The following is a 21,928-nucleotide window of genomic DNA, read 5'->3' on the forward strand; positions in this document are numbered from 1 at the left end:
TAATTTACATTATTTACAAATGGTATTTCTGAAATTAATAACATATATTTAGTTTGTTATACTTTGATATTAATGTAGTAGGCGATTTTCCTTTGTTTAAGTTCTTAGATAGCGCCACTGAAACGCTGTATTGAAATAAGAAAATAAATTAAAAAAAGAATGAAAAATGGACTAATTTAAGTTTTAGATGATTAATATACGAAATTATAAATATAAATATAGAATTACTAATGAACTATTTTACATGAGCAACGTTAATTTAATCTTAAATTAGTTCATTAATTCATTCTTTTTTGTATTTATTTTCTTATTTCAATATATCCGAGAAATCTCCGATTATTTGGTTTCTCTTTTCCAAATGTCCTTATCGATTACGCGATTCACAGTACACGAGGTCTCTTAAGTTATTATCGATGACATCCAGCGAAGGCGCCAGGGTATGATACGATCAGGGTTCACCAACCTTGGCGTGCGATATGTTTGGTTACTTTGATTTTCAATGTTATTATCCGAATTGGTCATTTTCCTGGTCCATTGAAAATTTCACAGTTAATTATTATAACAAAACCGGGTAAATACCCCACAAATGTAACATCTTATAGGCCTATCAGTCTGCTTCCTCTGCTGTCTAAGATTTTTGAAAAGACTGAAGCAGTTCGTGGACGATCACATTCCGGCTCACCAATTTGAGTTTAGGGAGCATCATGCTCCTGTTGAGCAGGCAAACAGGATTTTAAACGTTATAGATCATACTCAAGATGAGAAACAGTACTGTTCAGCGGTTTTCCTCAATGTCAGTCAGGCTTTTGACAAGATTTGGTATGAGGAGTTGCTCTATAAACTGAAAAAGATTTTACCCCATGTTTTCTATATGGTACTAAAATCTTACCTAGAATACAAGTGCTTTCAAGTTAAACATCGAGAGGTTTTGATAGATTTGTTCCTTATACAATCAGGGGTACTTCAAGGAAGCGTTCTCGGACCCATGTTGTATGTTCTGTTTACGGCTGACTTGCGAATTACGGCAGATACCACAGTTGCAACGTTTGCTGACGATAATGAAATTCTTGCTGTTCACGAAAATCCAACTACTGTGTCTCGTTTTATTCAAGATTATATCACTCTCCTCGAATCGTGGCTTATATGTTGGAAAATAAAAATAAACGAAACAAAATCAAAGCATGTCACGTTTATCCATCGTAAAAAAAACACTGTCCTCCTGTATCTATCTTCAACGTTCCGATTCCGAGATCTCAAGACTGTAAATATTTGGGTTTGCATCTTGATCGCTGACTTACTTGGGCGAAACATATCACTTCTAAAGGGAAACAGTTTGGCTCTCAAATTTAAACACATGTATTGACTGGTAGGACATAAATCTAGGCTTTCAGCAGAAAGTAAATTATTGATTTACAAATCCGTTTTGAAGACTGTTTGGACTTACGGGATTGAATTGTGGGGTACAGCGTACAACTCCAGTATTGACATACTTGAACGGTTCCAAACAAAAAAACACTGCGGAAAATGCTCAACATACCTTGTTACATAAGTAATAGCCTTATATATAATGAACTTAAGTTGCGAACCGTTCGGCAGGAAATCTCTCTGGTCAGTATATGGTATGAAAATCGTTTGGATCGGCACTGGAATTATTTGGCGGTCAATTTGTTAAATAACACGATCAGTGATCTTTTAAGATTGCTGAGGAACAATATTCTTGGTTTGCCTTATCGTTTCAATTAGGTGACTTTATGGTCTGGCCGTACGGAATGCTCATCTATTCCATTATTAAGTCACAATCCGCTGGGTCTGCGTCTGTGCCAACTCAATATTAATTCAAATACATTTTATTTATTTATTGTTCTATGAACAGATTGTAGAGACCCTGTGTCGTTATAACAAAAAAAAAAAAATATATATATATATCATTTCAGTGGCCCCATCTAGGAACTAAATACAGAGATAGATCGCCTTCTTTATTAACACCTACAATTTTTTAGAATTAAATAAAGATTAAATAAAATATATTTTCACAACTTTATTTCTTTTGAAATCATTATAAAAAAATGGCCAATGGTAATAAATAATATTTAGTCCGGTTGTTAAAACAGCATTGTTACCTACTTGTAAACATTATTATTTAATACAATGAATTTAATCAAAGGTAGTTTGTACAGCTTTCAAAACTATTATAGAAATCCGGTATACATGTTTTATAATAGTTAGCGTAATTTAAAGTGTATAGTTGTTAATGAATACGAGTATGTACAAACAACTAAACAAAAAACAAAAATATAATAATAGCTCTAAACAAAACACCCTCTTGTTAATATATATGTGCATAGTAATAACAAAATAATGCTTAACACAAAATTTATAATGAAATTATAGTTTTACAGTATAAAATTAATTTCCTTCCATTCATTAGTTTTAGTAATTTGAATCTGGTTATTTTGAAAGAGCTCATAAATTAAAATATATTTTCCAGTTTCTGTATCCTACAGCAAATATTGTGTTTTATTTTTCTTGAAGAAATGTAATTATCCTTAAATGTTAAATTACTTTCACATTTACAAAATTAATTACATTAATAAAGCATACTCAAAGCTAAACGTACTCAAAGAATAAAACAATTTAAATAAACTGAAGTATAAACATGAGTAAATTTTAAAGGAATTATAAAATAATGAGTCACAAGTAAACCCATTAAATATTTAATTTAATTCTATCTTAAAAGATATTAAATTTAAATTAACACTAATAAAGAACAACATAATTTTGTTAAAATTTATCATCTAAAAAAAAAAAAACGTTTAATCGTAAAAGAATATTCAAAGAAGTTTAAAATAATAAAAGTTTTATAAAGAACCCTTTCCGTTGTTTTATGGCACAGTACTTAATTCTTTACAAAACTATAAACCTTACTTAAAGATATTTAGCGTCAATAAAACAACATATGGGTTGTAAGATAGTTCGATTTTATCATTATATCTAAACCATATTGATTTAATGACTAATAACGCAGATTGATTTAATGACGAGTCTAATGCAGTGAATATAATTAAAAATATGTAATCTGCACTGATCTTTCATTATTGAAGAAAATTATATAAGGATATATTTTTAAATACGTATATTAAAATTATCTTTCGCCTTTTTTTTAATAAACCATTTTTAAATATACCGATAAATTTTAGATTTAAAAAATTTTTGTATTTGTTTTGCTGGTATAACTTTTAAATTATTATTAATATTTAAATTTTAGAATTTTTTTCTAAATCTCGTATTCCTTAAGCATTTTATGAAATAAATAATCTATTTCATTGTTTAGCATCATATCAATCGCATATGATTTAGTGAACTTAATGAAATACCTCACAGTTAGTGAATAACTCCTAAATGAACAACAATTCTGAACAAAATACGTAATCATTTTATTCGGTTACATTTAATTTATATAATGTCTTATGAAAGTAGTCTGTGTCTTATTAAGAAAGGATTTTAGATTTATTATTTATTTTTTAACATGAAAATTTAATAATTCACTTTCTAGATCTTTATTTTCCAAAAATTCGATTAATTCAAGAAGGAAGACGTTGAAGAAAAAAAAAATAAAATGAAACGAAAATTGGTGAAGATTGGATTATAACAGTTATTATTATAAATAAAGTTAGTGCTAAATTACAATATCTAGAATGTTTACAAATAATGTGTGTTAACTTATACATTTTTTTTTAGGAGATCATGTGTATGTTATGTTACCTGTGCATCAGTTTAACATGCTCTATAGATCTTTTCTTTTTTTTTTTGTTTAACCTCCGGGTCCACCGTTAGGCATGCTTAAGAGGATGAGATGAATGATTTATAGCGTGTGTGAAAATGCCATGCCTGATCAGGATTCGAACACGGGACATCCGGATGAAAGGACGAGACGCTACCCCTCGCGCCACGGAGGCCCGCAATTGCTCTGTAGATCTGAATACTAGTGCTTCAACCATGGATTGAAAAATTATTTCAGCGCAAATTTCATCTTATCAGAGAATATAAAGCAATGAACAGCCGTCGTTACATAATCAGCAATTCTGTAACTTGAAACATTCTTTCAGATTTTATAGATTTTCAAGTTATACAAACCTTTTCCTTTGAATATTTATTCTATTAATGACAAGTTATTACAGTAATTAAAAAAGTTATATAATCACTACAGTCAGAATCAATTATTTTATATGTTTTATGTATTAGATTTCTGGATTAAAAAATAAATATAGTTTGTAAGTTTTAAGTTTTTAAAGTTATTTTAAGTTTTGAGTATTTTATGATTTAGAATCATCCCGATACAGAAATAGTTTGGACTAAGCATGTTTAATTTAGCGAATGAAAAGTAACCGATTGCTACAGCATAAAAAATAACGAATATTTTTATGAAAATATTACATTCTACAACTAAACAAAGCGAAATTATTGTGTTACTGCGCTTATGGCCGACGATACAAAAATATGTTGATTATGCCAATTTTCGATGAAATCGAACCCGATTATGGGTCGTTTTGTGCAGTTCGATGTCCGAATTATCAAAATAACTTTGTACAATTTTACTCAGAGAAAAATACTCTTGGTTAATGTAAGAGAATAATCATACAGGATGAACATAAATTATTCAGCGCAGTTTAGGGTTTAAAAAAATTAACTAAGCAATGTAACGCGCGTTGATTTTTTTTAAAAACTTTACTGTAGATACTTGAGCTAGAGTAACTGATGACCTTGAATGAACACCCTGACGCGATATAATGAAACGAGGATCTTCAGTTGAGCAATGAGCTCGTGCAGGAGAAGGCGATGTGCGTACTATAGTTTCATGACGTGGATCTGTTATAACAAAGACTCTATTAAATGTTAATAACAGCAATTTAAGGATACAAAGAGTATAGTGCACAAAAAATATGCTGCCCCAGACCTCTCTCGAAGTTATGGCTCGATTAAGAGGAATTTATCAGAGAAGCCCTGGTAAATTTAGAGCCTAAAAATTCATGCATACAAAATTCAGTTGGAGCTTGTAACTGAAGTTGACGATAAACCACGCCGTTTCAATTTTAATATAAACATTCGTGATAAAGTGAACGAAGATAATGCGTTTTTAATAAAAATAATCTTGTTTGACGAAAGTATCTTACATGATACTGATCACGTTAACCGTAAAAATGTTTGAAATTGGAGTAACGAGAACCCTTAAATCGTTTGACAAATACAACGTGATAGCTCGAAGATTAACGGTTGGTTTTTGAATTGACTGTTTTTGAAATGATCGGATAGTCCTTCTTTGACGAGCCAATAGTTACTAGCCTAATTATGTAGACATGTTACAGGAATATGAAGTATAACAAAATTCCTTAATTTGAAAATAAGATATTCTTTTAAGGGTCTTCTGAAGGAAAAACATTTTTAGATCTAAGAACGGAATGAAAATAAACATTCCCAAACAACTTACTTAGCTTATATCAAAAGCCACTTAAAGTATATTTAATTCGGTCTCAAACTGTTTTATATTAAAATTGTATTTAAAAATAATAATGCATTTCAGATAGATTGATAGAAAAGTTATTAACTATTAAGATTCAGTTTCACGTACGACGTTTTATAGGATGATCCTGCGTTAAATTGATGGAAGACATTTCATACACGCAGCATTTGTTTAAAGTATAAGTTGCACCACATCCTAAAACTTATCCTACTAAGGTACGTATTCAAATTTATAGCTCACTTGGACTCAGCTTGTTCCATTTGCAATTCGATTAATTATCGAATCGGTATCGTAAAACCCGGTTTCATGCATGTAATTCGTGTATTTTCCGACGGCTTGTTCCTCTTGTACTTACGACTACGTGGAATTATGTTTTTCGTTTTTTCCCTTAGTTTCGTGTCGCAGAGCTTTTATTGTATCGTATTTCATTTAGTTATACTACAGCTTACATTTATATTGTATTTTTTCAACATGTATGATATAAATTTTTTAAACGGAACGTAACATAAAGAAGTTTTTCTTCTACTCGCATAATAATATTCGTAAATTGAAATTTGCCAAGAACTACAAAAAAAAGGTGATGAAATAAACTGACATTCTGTACTCTCCCAAATATTTATCAGGATGCTGTTTCAGCTTTTCATAAAGAATTGCAACCCCCCTGTTTGTAAATATTTCTCCAATAATTGTATGTATACAACACATTTTCTTATTTTTCAGATGTCCTTGGCTAGGCTCTACAATTAACATACGACAAAGCAACTGCAAAATTTAAAAAAATAAATGGCACCGCGGTCGCGTACAAATACTTAAATTTATTATTACAATTATTGTATCGAAAGACAACTGTCTAAAGAAATGATAGTGTCAGAATATCGTACGTGGAAACAGATTGCTATTATACTCAAAGTATTATTTAAGCACCAGTTACATACGATTCGTGGAGTTTAAAATATGTTTTAAATCCTTAATTTTATGGAAGAATTATCCAGGAAAATATCGTACGTGTAGCCGGAGGCTAAATTAATGTCACGTAATCTAATAACTTGTAAGCTTACCATAAATAGAGTTTTACACTTTTTTAAACTATAATTTCTTTTGGACCTTTAGAAAATGATTATAAGCACTCTGTATTTTAAATTTATGTACCCGGGTACATGGAGCCCGAATAAAAAAGTGTGTTTAGGGTTATATGAATAAAAACTAATACCGACAACCAATTATTAAACTAATGATATTAACAACCAAAATGTTGAAGTTTTTATTTAAATTATTTTTAAATGTAACTTTCTAGATTTTATGGATATTGTCTTTTGAGTATTGAGTATACGTAGTTAGAGAGTGAACAATATTTGATCTCCTTTATTCAAAAATATAAATTTTAAATAAGAATCTATAACATTTTTTTAAGAATAATATAAAATTTAAAATTTGGAAATTTGCTGTTATAAGACACTTAAGTGAAGAAAGGCTGAAACTATTTTGTTGAAGGGTAGTTACACTTTGATAATTTAGATAGCTAATCAATTACGTAAGAGAAAATGAAGCAAGTTGTTGTCGCTTTACGAGTCGATACGGGGTCATATCAGAAACTGAGGCAGTATTTAATAGTATTGAAAATACTGACTAAAGTTAGACCCCGAATTAGTCTTTAATTGTTCGTAATAATAAGCGTAATTTCTTTTTGCAATAAAAATTTTTGTTATTTTATGTTGTATTCTAACTAAATTTGTTTAATCTAAATTATATTTTTAATATTTAAATTAAAGTTTGGCGACTAAGTAAATAATGATAATTCAGTAGAACGTTAATAATTATTCAAAAAAGGATGTATATTTAAACTGTTTTAGGTTATATTTATAGGCTTTTATCTCATCTTATTTTTTATAAGAGCGTTATTTTTTTTTTTCAAGGAACAAAGGTGTAATATAAAGGAGTGTTAGGAAAAGAAACGTGTATCTGCATAATCGTTTCAGGTAATTTTATGAAAAACCCTGTCTATAAAATTAAATTCATGACGCTTAACCTTTGTTCAAAGGACATTATTTAAATAAGTAATTTTATTTTCGTTTTATAAGAATATTAGAAAAAAATCTCGCATTCTAAACGGTACGATGGAAAGAAAGTTTTTTTAGAAATACTTTAATGGTGTTATAGATATTTTATTATTATTACCTTTGTTTTTTCCAAGAAACAATATTAATTTAAATGTTACACAACATAATTATTGTTAGTATAGTTCACCACCATTAAAAATAACGAAGTAATTGTTAAATCTTTCTAGATAAATGAAATATCATCAATGATATTAAAATATTATTATTAATACTAACAGAATATTATTACATTAAACGACTATTTTTCATTACAAATTATAAACTGAACTAAACAATGTTCGATAAATCAATCATATTATTTACTTTATTTATATTTGCATTTCATACAAAACAGCTGACAACACAGTTGTTTCTGATGCACGGCTTACACACAAAACTTAATTTAAAATATTTATCATTACGAGTAAATATAATATTTTTTCGGTTATTTAATTCAATGGTTCCAACTAAAGCGCACGCACGCATACTGCATTTAATTGGCACGGGTGTGTCCGTACATCCTGACCCCGAGGGAAAGACACCCACCATGTGACGGGCCCGACCAAACCACCGCTCTGTACCTAGCCATTAGGGGCTTTAGAGGAGGTCATCTTCATGGCCTCAAGACATATCTTATCTGGCCGCTGTCAAGATGCCACCGATGCGAATGCCACAAGCGACATTCATATCGGTGTATCGTGCCTAACTCGGAACCCACAATCATAAATAATTTTATCAGGTCCCAAACAGGTCTACCTGACTGAGCTGATACAACAACTATCTTACCCAGAGTAAGTGACGAGTTCAGCACACAACTCGGGCAACCAACTTACCCACAAAATAATAAGAAAAAAACTAAATAAACTGAGCATAGAAATAAAAACTAAACTACCCGTAATACAAAACACTAACTGAATAAATATCAAACTAACAATAAATATCAAACCAAAATAATGCCGCAAGAAATCTATAAACACAAAATATTAAACTACACTAAATAATCAGATCTATTATTAACCCTAATATACAAACCCTAGACCTAAAACCTAACAAATCACAAACGAGAAACAAGAAGTGTGGACAGTCATACATAAACTAAATAAATCACTTAAAACTAACAAAATACCAACAAATAACTAAAAGCTTACAATAAAATTACAATAAACTAAACACTAAACGCCAAATTAAACTGACTAAAACAAGAATAAACAACCTAAGAAATCTACACTAACTCCCGTCTTTAAAATAAGCTAATCATAATCGTAAAATCTAAACGAAACAAAATAAAAATAACAAATATCGCAGAAGAACAAAACCTTATCAAAACATTAAAAAAAACATACGAGGTGTGATCAAAAAATACGGTGAATAATTTTTTATTAAAAAAGTAATAAAAATCACTTATCCCAACGTTGACTCCATGACTGGAGGCATTTCTATTAATTAAAAAATATTACTAACAATATGTTTGTCAATTCATTTACTGAAATAAAATAATGGCTTTTCGACTCCTGTTTTAATTTATTAATTTTTTTTACAGTCATAAAACAAAATGTTTGCAAAAATCTCAAATGTATAAATATAATTTTAAAAAATCATGCATTAATTTTTAAATATTTGTACTAAAAAAAAATGTTATAACATTACAAGAAAAAAGTTGTACCTTACCTTAATTGAATGGTGTTTGATGGGGTTCTGAAACAAATCAAAGCATCATTTTAGAAGACCAAATTAATATTAATAATCGTAATTAACAAAAGCAAAGATTAACAATTCCAATGAACTAGGTTCAAACCACTGGACTTGGTTATTTTACACATGGGCCAAAATTTGAATTTTATGATTATTACAGTGGAACATATACGTAAAGATATTGATATAAAAAGTGTGCTAAATTTTTATGAAAGAACAATCTTGGTTAGAGGATCTGTTACCATATTCCATGGAATATCATTAAAAGAATGTACAACGTAATTTATTGAGTTTATTTGTCAGACTGTTGCATCAACAACAACCATATACAATTTCCCTAAGTGATTGTAATGACATTTATTTCACAGAATGCTCCATCTTGACTGAGGAATCAGGGTAGGAGAATTTATAGATTCTGTGAATTTAGCCAGAATAGATTGTCATTCCCGTTACCTAAATTGTAATTCACTAAGAAACATCACAGATATCAGAAGGTTTGAAAGTCACTAATCTACTCAGAACCATCTTAATTAGTTTTGAAATATTTTCATATTAGTGAAGAAACTATTAGCTCCTGAAGAAACGTCGCTAAAGTAGGAACTAACGTGAGATCGGGATCATTACAGGGTGGGTGTCTTCCTCTACGGGGATCAGTTCCTGGAACAAGAAAAGGGTCCAAAAGTTTCCAAAAAAAAATATATAAGACAAAATATAATGAATTCTTATTTGGAATATTTTTTATGAATAACAAATGAGTAGCAAACATAAAAAGTGCTATGCATGTTCAGCATCCACTTCAAATATTGAGTTATCTACGTATAATTTTACAACCTAAAAATTTAAGAAAATGTAAAATAACAATAATATATATTTTAAATAAGATTTAAGGACTGAAACAATTTACTGGTATTATAAACTGTAAATTAACAACTCGTAAATGAGTGAGTATAATTTAACAATTTTAAAAAGTGTTAAAATACCTTTGTATGAAAATAAGAATTACTGTCAACTAAACGTATTTTTTTATTGTTTTTTGTCTTATTCTAGTTGAGAATTTAGAGTTTAAATTCTTTAAAAATCAGTTATAATAAAAAGAGGATATTTAAATCGTCATCACTCTTCAGTAATTGACACATTCCCTTAGAAAAAAAAAATCCCTTTCAGCACACCGGAAGGCGGAGGTAGATTTCACCAGTGCTAAGTAGGGATAAAAAAGATTTCCACCTTAAAGTTAAAAAAAAAACTTCAAATTTACTCAATATGACAATGGTTGCATGTGAAAAAAAGTTTCACATGTTTAGCATATGACAAGCCCCATCTTCTTACAATTTTGGTCATCCCTTGCCGTAAGGGTTGATCATATAAAATATTATATCACACAAAATTTTTAGGTAATATTTAGAGGACTAACGGCTACTTTAAACCAATTCGATACTGTGTCTATTATGGGAGGTATGATATGTTTTGGTCTTCGTAACTCAATTTATTCCACCACCTGAGCCAATGATTGGTGATATCACAAAAAAATTTACTTAATGATTTTAGGCCCTTTTCCAACGGATAGTAATAACTTTAAACGAATTCGATATTTTACTTAATAAGGAAATATAGCGATATTTTGTTTTTTTTTTCGATAAAGCCCCCCATATCCTCCACGATGGTCCGATTTTGCTCATTAACGAAGTCGACCGAGATTTTGGGTCATTATATTTTACGTATCAATTTGAAAGTGACTGGCAAAAAATTACTACAGTTATCGTGTCCACAAGAAAGTGAAATATATATATATAAACGTTTGATCTGATGGTGGCTTTGGGGTCTGGGGATGTGAAACACGAAAATATATCGAAATTTTCCGGAAGTCGAATTATGGTACTCATTAAAATAGGTAGCTTTCTTATGAAATCTACCAAAGGTAATTTATATTCCATCGCATTTATTTTGAAGAGTCAAGTATTTGGAAAAACCTGGCAAAGAGTTCGATAACTTTCCTGACTTCAGCCTTGACAGATTTTGATTTCAAATACGCCACTGGATTTTTAAATGATTTTATAATTTTTACTTAAAATCTATCATATCATTTATGAAATACAAACAAAAAACAAATTTGAAAATGAATTTACATAATGAATTTAGTATACGATTTCAAAAATCGGTTTCTACAGAGCATTTCTAGAAATTCAAACACTATTTCATCAGCTGTAGAGGGTCGAATATAGCAATAACTACCTTATATGAAAATTAGAATACTGTTGATATTTGAAGAATAATTATTAATTTTGAAGTCGGGTGTTGCCTTTGAAGATTATCAGTGAGGATGCAGACTAAAAACTAGGCTGTTTTACAATTTTTAGTCTGTTTTTACTCATGATTTTTGTAATCCATTTTTTACAATTTCAGTTATATCTCAGCGGCTTAACAATCCATTTGAATTAATGATAAGTCATTCTGTTTATAATAAAAGATTTAATATTTTATGTAACAAATGTTTTCAATAAAACTAATATTTACGGAGATATTAATGATTAAAAAATTTAAATGGCCACCATTTTAGAACTTTCAAAAGTAAAATTTTCATACTTATTTACCAGTAGAAAATTTTGTTGGTACAGGTGCATAAACTGCCATTAAAATATCTCAATCCGTTCTTAAGATTCATTTCTAGAAGGAAACCTGAAAATAGCGGTCAGAGGTAGAATTTCATTACTCTTTACAAGTACCGTTTTACTCTCTACTCTCATTTTAACAATTTATTAAGATAGAGTAAATTACATTTGGACCAGTAAAAATAAATTCACATCTTTTTCCAACATCGGTCAGGAGTGGCCTGGTACCGGAATGGCGTTCCGGTACTGCAGTTTTGGAGAAATAAAAAATTGATCTTTCACTTATAATTTGTTTTAATTTAAAGCCTAACTTACATTTTACTTTAATAATAAATATTTATATTTTTACATATTTCTTAATGGAATGTATTATCTCTTTTTTAGATAATTCTTGGGAGCTTTATAACTGATGACCTCACGTGCACAGTACAAATTAAAGTAAGGACATCAAGAACTAAGCAGGCATTTTATAAGAAGAAAAAACTGCTGTGTGGAAAATTAAACTTAGCGTTAAGGTAGAGATAGATGAAATATTTTATTTGGAGTGTGATGCTCTATGAAGCTGAAAAGTGGACAATGAGAAAGGCAGACAAAAAACGAATTGAGGCTTTTGAGTTGTGAGTATAGCGTAGAATGATAAGTGTTAATTAGATGGCTCTATCATGTAAAAAATGAAGTATTATAGATAATCACAGAGAACGGGAAAATGATAAATGGGATTGAGCATAAAGAAATACATATAATGTAAAGAAACTGGCTAGGACACTGTATTAGAAGAAGGTGTTTATTAGTGGATGAAATAAAAGGCTTGGTAAATGGAATGAAAGGATGAGAAAGGAAAATATTTTAAATGATGTATGGGAGGGATTATGGAATAGGGGAAATGTGCTGAAACAAAAAGGTTAGCAAAGGATAGAACAAGATGGAGAACAGCAGCCGTGTCAAGATCTTCTAATGGCAGAACAATATGAATGAATGAATGAAGAAAGACACTTCTGTAAATTATAAAAATTTACCGGACGAAAATAGTCCTTGATTTTGGAGATACGTAGGCAAATGATGACAAAATAAGTCATTAACGACCAATTCAGGAAAAATAGTTAAACATTTGACATGAAGAAGATAAGTTTTGTTTCTTATCAAGAAAACATCGAAATGTGTGTGCATTTTTCATCAAATTATTATGTAGCCAACACTTGTGGATGTGTACCATATTATTTCGTCCTGCTATACAAGGTTTAAGGTTACAGGCTCAAACGTTCCGTTACTGAAAAATTTATTGTGCACCCATGTGACCGGCGTCATTAGTTTGCAAAGGCATTTTACTCGTATTACTTTTAATAGTTTTATAAAATCCTATATTCGTCAATTAAAATATTTTTCTTCGTTGAACTATTCAAATTACATTACATGTGCTCGTAGTAAATATTTAAAGATAAATATCTATAAATTTTCAGTATTGAATTAATGACAATGTATTTCTTTCAAACAGATTAATAGTAATTTATAGTCAAAGATTAAGTGGTTATGTAGGCGCATGTACGTATTTTAGCACCAATAAATTATAATAAAGTAGAATAGCTGACTTATGATTCTTTCTCCTAGATAATTTTTTATTCGGTTTTAGATTTTTATAATGCTGTAAGTAGGATAAATTTATGAAGATAATTTATAAAAAATTAATAGAAACCATAAATTTATAAAATATAAAAGTTTAGTAAACTAATTCCGTACAAATTATTAGTAATTATTTACAAAATCCATGTAAAACAATTTAAAATTCAAAATTTTTACTTTCACGTCTAGATAACGCGATATAGCAGATCTGTAGCTTTAGAACAGAAAGTATTGTAATCGGTCCAATTAGGGGATATGCGGTTTTCACTGGATCTTGAAATTTTGACACCCAAGGAACTCAAAAAACCGGATGGAAATTGTCCGGATGTTAATGTCCTTATGTATGTGTGTGTTCGGTGTTGGCCTCTAAATCACCTTACATCTTACATCCCCAGAACAGAAATGATTTTGACCAGACTTGGTCAGATTACTTCTACATAAGGGGCACTGAAGCCATTAAATTTTCTCCATAAAAGGTCAAGATGGTGAGGCTGTAGAGCAAGGTCATCCTCACTATTTCAAGATTTCGCCTAAGGTCATATTTTTCTTAGGCACATTTGTTAACAATTAAAAAATAACAATATTTCCAAAATCTCACCCCCACTGCAACAAATTCTCTAACAGGGGATCGGTAAAATTACATAAAGGCATAGGTTAAGTAACTTGGTCTGGCTGGGTCTCGAAACGATCGACTGATTGACTTAGTACCTGATGCGTTAAGCCTCGCGGCTACATCAGTTTGCCCACCGTACAAGCAAAATGTTGTTTTATGTAAGTTGTGAAATTACATTAGTTTAGTTAGTGCTGACTGTCGCCGCTAGTATCACCTCAACCGTGCGAATTAAATAAGGTATGCGCGCATACTTTAGTTAGAGTCATCGAATTAAATAAACGAAAAATATTATAATTAAATAAAATTATAATATTTTTAATTAGACTGTGAGTGTAAGTCAAGCATCAGGGACAATCCACAGTTTTTTTTTTAAGTTTTACTTCTTCTGGCGCGTTAGGAGAAATTGATCAGAGTGTATTTTTAGCAAATTACGTAAGTTGCGCGCGCCGATGTAACACACCATGAAGATGTGCGCAGGTCAAAGTAGATCAGTTTGCACGCACATGAGTGTAGTTTCTAATTCAGTCAGTCGTTCAATGCAATTAAGTGAATAGCACGTGTTGTATACAAAGAAAATATTGAGTCGTAATAAATATATATTTATATACACGGATTTCTGAAGACGGATATTTTAAACTGTGAATATTGTTCATATTCATAAAACTTTATATTGCAACGTATATTTTTTTTTCTGAAATCTGTGTATCATGATTTGAGGTTATATTTATTTAAGTATTATTTTTTATGAGTAAAATAAAATTTTTAATGACAGATAATAGCATACATCAGATAAATTCTCGATTTAGCATTAATAATTTTAAATTTACTAAAAACAAAATTTTTAATAAAATACACTATTATAAAATAAAACTATTTGTATCATATTTTTCATATCATAAGCCCCTGGTAACCCTTGTGCCTATTCAATCGTCATCCGGAGAATTAATGGAACTAAACTAATCGAAATATATTTGATGAACTTTGTGTTATGTGACAACGAATAGTTCAATACTTTTTAAACTGTATAAAATATATATTATTTAATTAATTTACGTGTTATTTATTCAAAATTTTATTCACGGTATTTAATGTCGTCTATCGATCGTTTGACTCGGTTCAAATTTGTTTGAATGCGTAATTTTTTTTTTTTTTATTAACGCCAAAGAAGTTATCTTTTTTGTACGTGCGTACATTAAGTGCATACAAGATTTTTTTTATTTACAGATTATATTAAACATTTTATTCCAATTTTAATTTTAATTTAAAATTTTTTATACAGTTATTTTAATTGCAAGGTTATATTATTGTGCATACAATAATGTTATTGTAACAAACAAAAAAAAGAAAAAAAATTATCTTTTTTTTAAGGATTAAACCTGTTTCCTTATTTATATTGGCTTAGTAAATTATGAAAGTTTAGAATTTTAAATAAGTTATAATAGTTTGTGACAACAGATGAATAAGTTCCTGGAAAGTTGATTTTAAACTTTATTAAACTTTTTTTTATTTTCCTTAAAAAGAAAATAAAAATACATAAAAAGATTTTAAAATTCACAGATTTTATGTAAAGAATATTGTAATCAAGCTATGAATGAAAATTAAATTTTAATATAATGATAATTTTTTATTTCATAGACTAAAATCATTTAATTTTTTTTTTTTTTTCAGTAAATCATATTCATAATAATCATAATCGAAAATGACTAATATATACTTTACTGTTTTCTCCTTTTTTTACTTCCTTGTACGAAGTGACGGAAGTATTGTGATCGCTAAGAATTTCTTTTTTTCACATTTCAACGGAAATATCCATTTTGACCATCCCTGAATCCATTTCGACTAGTTTCGGCTTGACACTGTACGTACGTACATATGTATCTCGCATAACTGAAAAACGATTAGCCGTAGGATGTTGAAATTTTGGATTAAAGACTGTTGTAACATCTAGTTGTGCACTTCTTTTGATTGCAATAGACTGGACTAAAAATTTACAAAAAAGCCTATTTTTGAGAAAACCTTTTTTCTTAACTGCAGTAATAAGCCCTCATTCAGAGCTTTTCAACGATATATCATCAGTGGTAATTATATTCATTGGTGCAAGAGTTACAGCTAAATAAAATTGTAATTAATGAAATATTTGGATCTTACAAGCGAAAGACACATCGGTTCTAATCCGACTTCATTTTCAACAGTTTTTTTTAATTAAAATATATTGATTTATTAATATGTATTAACCTCTGAATAAATAATAAAACAATATTAGTAATAAAATAGGGTATGGAAAAAATTATACGTTATTAGTGAAAAAAATTTTTATGTACTTTTCATTTTAATTCAAAAATGTTTCCAGGGGTTAATAATTAGTAATAAATCAGTATATTTTAATTTTAAAAAAACGTGGAAAAAAATGTTTATGAACTCGCATTCGTACCGATTTCTGAATGGTTACGGATCCGTCACGTTCTCACTTTCACCACCTAACCACTTCAGGACGTAAAACAAAATTAATATATATAAACTAGTATAAAATGCTGATATTGACACCACAAAAAAAAGTGATGCAATGTGGTGTCCACCAAAATGCAATTGCGTAACTGTTCACTTTATTAAAGAATTGGAGGATTGTATCTCACTTTCAAATAAAGTAAGTTTAAATGAAGTGCACCAAAAAATGTATATATTTAATTTAATAGACGTACAAGAAAGACATGTGCTGTTGACATCAGATTAGAAAAAAATAAATGCACATAAAATATTTAAGTGGCTAAAATATTGAAAAAAAATATATAACGTTTTCAAACATTTTTATTTCAGTTCAAAACTCGTTTTACTTCTTTTTTTAGTTTATTTTTAATTTAATAAAATTGTTTTTTCTTTTTTTTTAGAATTTAGCCTAGTTTTATTCTATAAAATTCCCAAACTATCTTTTTACCAGAGGTTATAGCCTTCACTGTTTGACATAAAATCAATGGAATATAATAAAAGTAACATTATACATATTATAACCTGGTGAAAGAAAAACGTATTCCTAAAAGTACACGCAAAATGTTTTCTATCTCTTAATTGTAAACCTAAAAATAAATAATTCTAATAAATAATAAAGCTTTAAACCATTCTTATTCTCTGTAATCTATTCTATTAGTTATAGTTAAAAATGTACAAGGGTGTATCACGAATTTCTCCTGGGACTTTCATAACCTATTGTATTTGTGAAAAAATGAAAAAAAATTACAGACAAATATATGTTCTAAAATTCTTCGTTTGCGAGTTACGGCTAGTGAAAAATTTCCCTCGGATTTCAGCTACCCTCTTAAAATGAGGTCGTACTGAAATTTTTAGGACGTTAATTAAATGCAGAATTAGTGATTTCTTATGGTAATTGACCTGAAAAAAAGAATAAATACGTCCCAGAACCGTACTTGCAGTAGGTTTTGAGAAATCTGGGGTGAAATCCAATAAATTTGGGTAAAATCCCTGTTTTTTTAAGTTTGACGTCCAATAACATTGTTTGTTAAATGGGGAATAAATACGTAAAACTTTTTAAAAAACCTTATAGAGAATATAATTCTGAACAGAATAGTCTAAGACAAAGAAAAGTTAGTTGAATAAAACAAAGAAAAGTTAGAAAAATTAGAATTTTATTTAGTATCAGTACATTACTGCATTTGTCTGAAAAGTAATTATTTAATATTAACAAAAAACATATTTTTTGGTGATGTGAAAAATCTGTAAAAAAAAATTTTGTATTAAATGTTACAGTTAAAAAAACTTAAAATTTACAATTGCAGAATAAATAAAAAAAATAATAAAAATTACTTAGATAATACTTTTTTTTATTAATGACAGAAATAAAATAAATTATTTGAAAATGTATTATTTCAAAGTTGCTAATAAAATAACAACAGCTGACCTACAAGCGCAATAAAAATTAGTGATTAAATAATTCTGCAAGGTACGTTAAGAATATCGGGTACTGCGAAGTGTGCGTTAACTAGTCAAGTTTTTCTATGAATTTTAGTTTGAACGTGATCGGTTGTCATTGAAGTTATGCCGTACTTATTTAGAAAAGAGGAATAAGCTGATATGTATTCATTTTGAATCTGTGGAATGGTAATATAATGCTAAAGCTGCTGCAGTAAAATATGAAATACGTTTTCTGTATCGCAGGATTCCAGATTCCAAAGCAATTACCGCGACTTTTCGCAGTCTTCAGGAAACAGGTTCACAACGTAGTATTCGTAATAGCTACGAACGATCTGTCCAACACGACACAGTTATTGATGAAATTATTATTCATGCAATTCAGTACAGTCCAAATATAACTATATTAAGTCTTTCTAAGCGGATCGGAGTTTTGCATTCAAGAAATGAACGATTTTGTCGATACAAAAATCCTGGGGTAGCTGATTCACTTCATGTATCAGAAATCTGATTACAGATCTTATACACGCAGTCGCTTTAGGCACCTTACAACCTCGTGGTTATCCCGCAGGTTAACCGCTAGAAAGTTCACCTGTCTCGTTTTGTATCTTGTATCGAATTGCCGTATTTCTTCTCGAACATTTGACAATTCCAGATAATCGTGTATTTCAATGTAATGTAAAAAACAATTTCGTTCAAATTTACTTGATTAGTTTGTAATAAAAAATGATTTTTTGTTTGGTTATAACTCTAGGCCGGCTAAATAAACTGTAAATTATCATTTAGATGTACTTTGATCTTGAAAATAATTTCAAAATTTTACTTTTTTGTAGGCTCCGATTACATCAGGCATTATAATATTTCAGACATAAATTTTATTTAATTGTTATTTATATAAATAAATATATATAATCTCCATTCTCTCTGTACGATAAAATTATAAAAAAATTGCTGAAAACATGAAAATTGCAGTAACTCGTGATCTAACTGATGTACTGGGACAAACAATGACTTAAAACACTTAAAGAATCAGGTCACACCGAATGAGAGCTCGTCCAAAATTTCCTCTCCATTCTGAGTCGAGATATGAGTGAACCAATGTTCACTCATATCTCGAATGTTCTCACTATATTATAACATAGTAAAAAGAATATTGAAATGCTGACCAGGGGATGCAGCCCCCTTAGTAGATATATATATATATATGAGAGAGAGAAAGAGCGAGGGAGAGAAAACGTTTTATAACAAAAAGCACTACAAACGGTATATTTTCTATATTTTTAAAAGCTACTTACAGAAATTTTTCTTTTGATATTTACTGCCAAAAATTTAAATTAAATGAGTATGCCTATTTGATTTTCCATATTTTTTTAACTAACAAAACTAAACATTTTAGTTTCATAACAAAATAAATCCGATTATCATGTCTCAATTTTAAGTGGATTTCATAAGAAAGGAAATTTGAAAATTGGTCCAGGGGGTGGCAAAAATGGGATTTTGAGGACAAAAAAATCACCTCCCTTAATAGGCACAGTATCGAATCATCAGTTTAAAGTAGTCCTTAGTCCTCTAAATTTTGTCTTCGTAGTGATTGTATAATTATTTTTTCATGGTTGTTTTTGTGATTTATTTTTTTGTTTGAGTTCATGGTTCTTTTCTTCTTTATCGTAATTAATTTTAATGGGTACCATGAATCGACTTCCGAAAAAATTTCGACATATATTTGCGCATCTACATATATATTTATTTATTTCACTTTCCTGTGGACACGATAACTGTGCCGTAATTTTCCGCCAATCACTTTCAAATTGTTCCTTAAAAATAACTCGACCCAAAATCTCGGTCGTGTTCGTTAACGGCCAAAATCGGATCATGGGGCTGGAAATGAGAAGCAAAAGTATTGCTATAACTTTCATTAAGCAAAATATCGAATTCGTTTAACTATTCTTTGAACAAGAGTCTAAAAATTATGTAAGTAGAGTTTTTTTATATCACCAACCATTGGCTCAGGGGGGTTGCAAAAATTGGGGTTCGAAGACGAAAAATCATACCTTCCTTTATAGGCACAGTATCGAATCGGTTTAAAATGGACATCAGTCCCCCAAACATTACCAAGGCAAGGGATGACTAAAATGTTGCTGGAATTGTAAAAAGATGGGGGTTGCGTATGCTAAACATGTGAAACTTTTTTCACATGTAACCATTGTCGTATTGAGTAAATTTGAAGTTTTTCTTTGTGGTGGAAATCTTTTTTATCTCCTACTTAGCACCGGTGAAATCTACCTCCGCCTTCCGGCGTGCAGAAAGGGAATTTTTAAAATAAAACTTCACGGTCGTATGGTGAAAAGTTTTAATATAGTACATAGAATATTTTAAAAGTTCTTAAAATGTCTTTCTATCCAAAAATACACTTTAAATGCGCTTGTATTTATCATAAGACATGACATTCAATTCGTTGGGATTAAATCTATAATTCAACTATGCTAGAAAAAAATCAGCAAATTTAATTACGTTTGACTTTTTATACTAAATTTATATGACAAAGTAGTTTGTGTATTTATTGAGAATTCAAAAAATTAACATGCTGTCTAGCGTAGAGAGGTTGGTGATACTACATGAAGTCGATATATACTGAATAAAAAAATCAATAGACGGAAAGCAAAACATTTTTTTTTTTTTTTTAATTTCTTTTACCATTCATTGAATGTATCTTGTTTTAATATGGAATAAAAAGTCTTTAATCACTTACTAAGGGCTGATAATTAATGTAAAAAGCGTTTAAAACTTTCATTAGGATAAAATAAAATGTACATTTTTTCATATTTAAATAAATAAACAGTTTATTTACTCCGTTTGTCAATTTCACGGCAATGAACCTGTCAACTAGTCGTAGCCACGTTGTTAAAATAAATTTAATGAATTTTAATTTAAAATTAAAGTGTACTTTAAAGTATGATCTAACATTCTCGAACAGTGTAACTAACAAGTGTATCAGGAAAGAAAATGTATATATTTATTCTATTTTTTTTTTCTTTTTTTTTTAAAGAACTTCATAAATTATTTACGCATTTAATACTGATCACAATTCCCGGCCCAGTGATGATCGAAATTAAAAAAACAACTGTAAATGAATGTTTTTTTCTTCATGAAATTTTACATTTAGAGTAACTCCTCAAACTCTTTACCAGTTCTTTCCGATAAAACTATTACTAATTGTTTTAATTATTATATTTTTAAGTATATACAGAGTGTATCACGAAGTTCTCCCGGGACTTTCATAACCTCTTATACTCGTGAAAATAATGGAAAAATAATAGATAAACATGTTCAAAAAGGCTTTATTTACAAGTTACCGCTAATAAAAGATTTCGTTCGGACTTCAGCTACTTCACAGTACGACCGCATTTTACTTGCGTAGCTGAAATTCGAGTGAAATCTTTCATTAGCTGTAACTAACGAAGCATTTTAACTTGAACTTTTTCCATTATTTTCGCGAGTAGAATAGGTTGTGAAAGTCGTGCGAGAATTTCGTGATACACTCTGTATAAATAAAATATATATATAATTATCTATTTAACCGGAACTTCCAAGTTTTTCATCCGTTAACAAATAATCAATTTTAAATTACCCAATTTAAAAAATAAAATTAAAATTAATAAAAAAATTGTGACGTGCTTACACTTTTCATATATTCCTTTAATCAATTTAAAAATGAACTTTCGTCTATGTTCAGTTATTGCTCCTTGATGACTTATCAAAATTGAATGACAGTTTTAGGGAAACTTCACCACGACATGCTCACATCTCTAGGAAAATTTCAGGCTTTATTAGTTTCATGCCGTGTAACAATGTCGTACACAACAAA

At 29.3% G+C, this 21,928-nt stretch overlaps 1 protein-coding gene across 5 annotated transcripts in view; it reads right to left on the bottom strand.

Annotated features, from left to right (window-relative positions):
* The window catches only part of Oct-TyrR (Octopamine-Tyramine receptor), a 1,169,363-nt gene that overhangs the window by 689,720 nt on the left and 457,715 nt on the right, over positions 1 to 21,928 (bottom strand). For all 5 annotated transcript variants that reach the window (XM_075365895.1, XM_075365894.1, XM_075365896.1 and 2 more), the window contains one exon: positions 9,283 to 9,309. The gene's annotated coding sequence lies outside the window, so the exon portion shown is untranslated. The remainder of the gene's footprint in view (positions 1 to 9,282; positions 9,310 to 21,928) is intronic.

The sequence above is a fragment of the Lycorma delicatula genome, chromosome 5 (assembly GCF_047948215.1).
Source record: "Lycorma delicatula isolate Av1 chromosome 5, ASM4794821v1, whole genome shotgun sequence".
Lineage (NCBI taxonomy): Eukaryota > Metazoa > Arthropoda > Insecta > Hemiptera > Fulgoridae > Lycorma > Lycorma delicatula.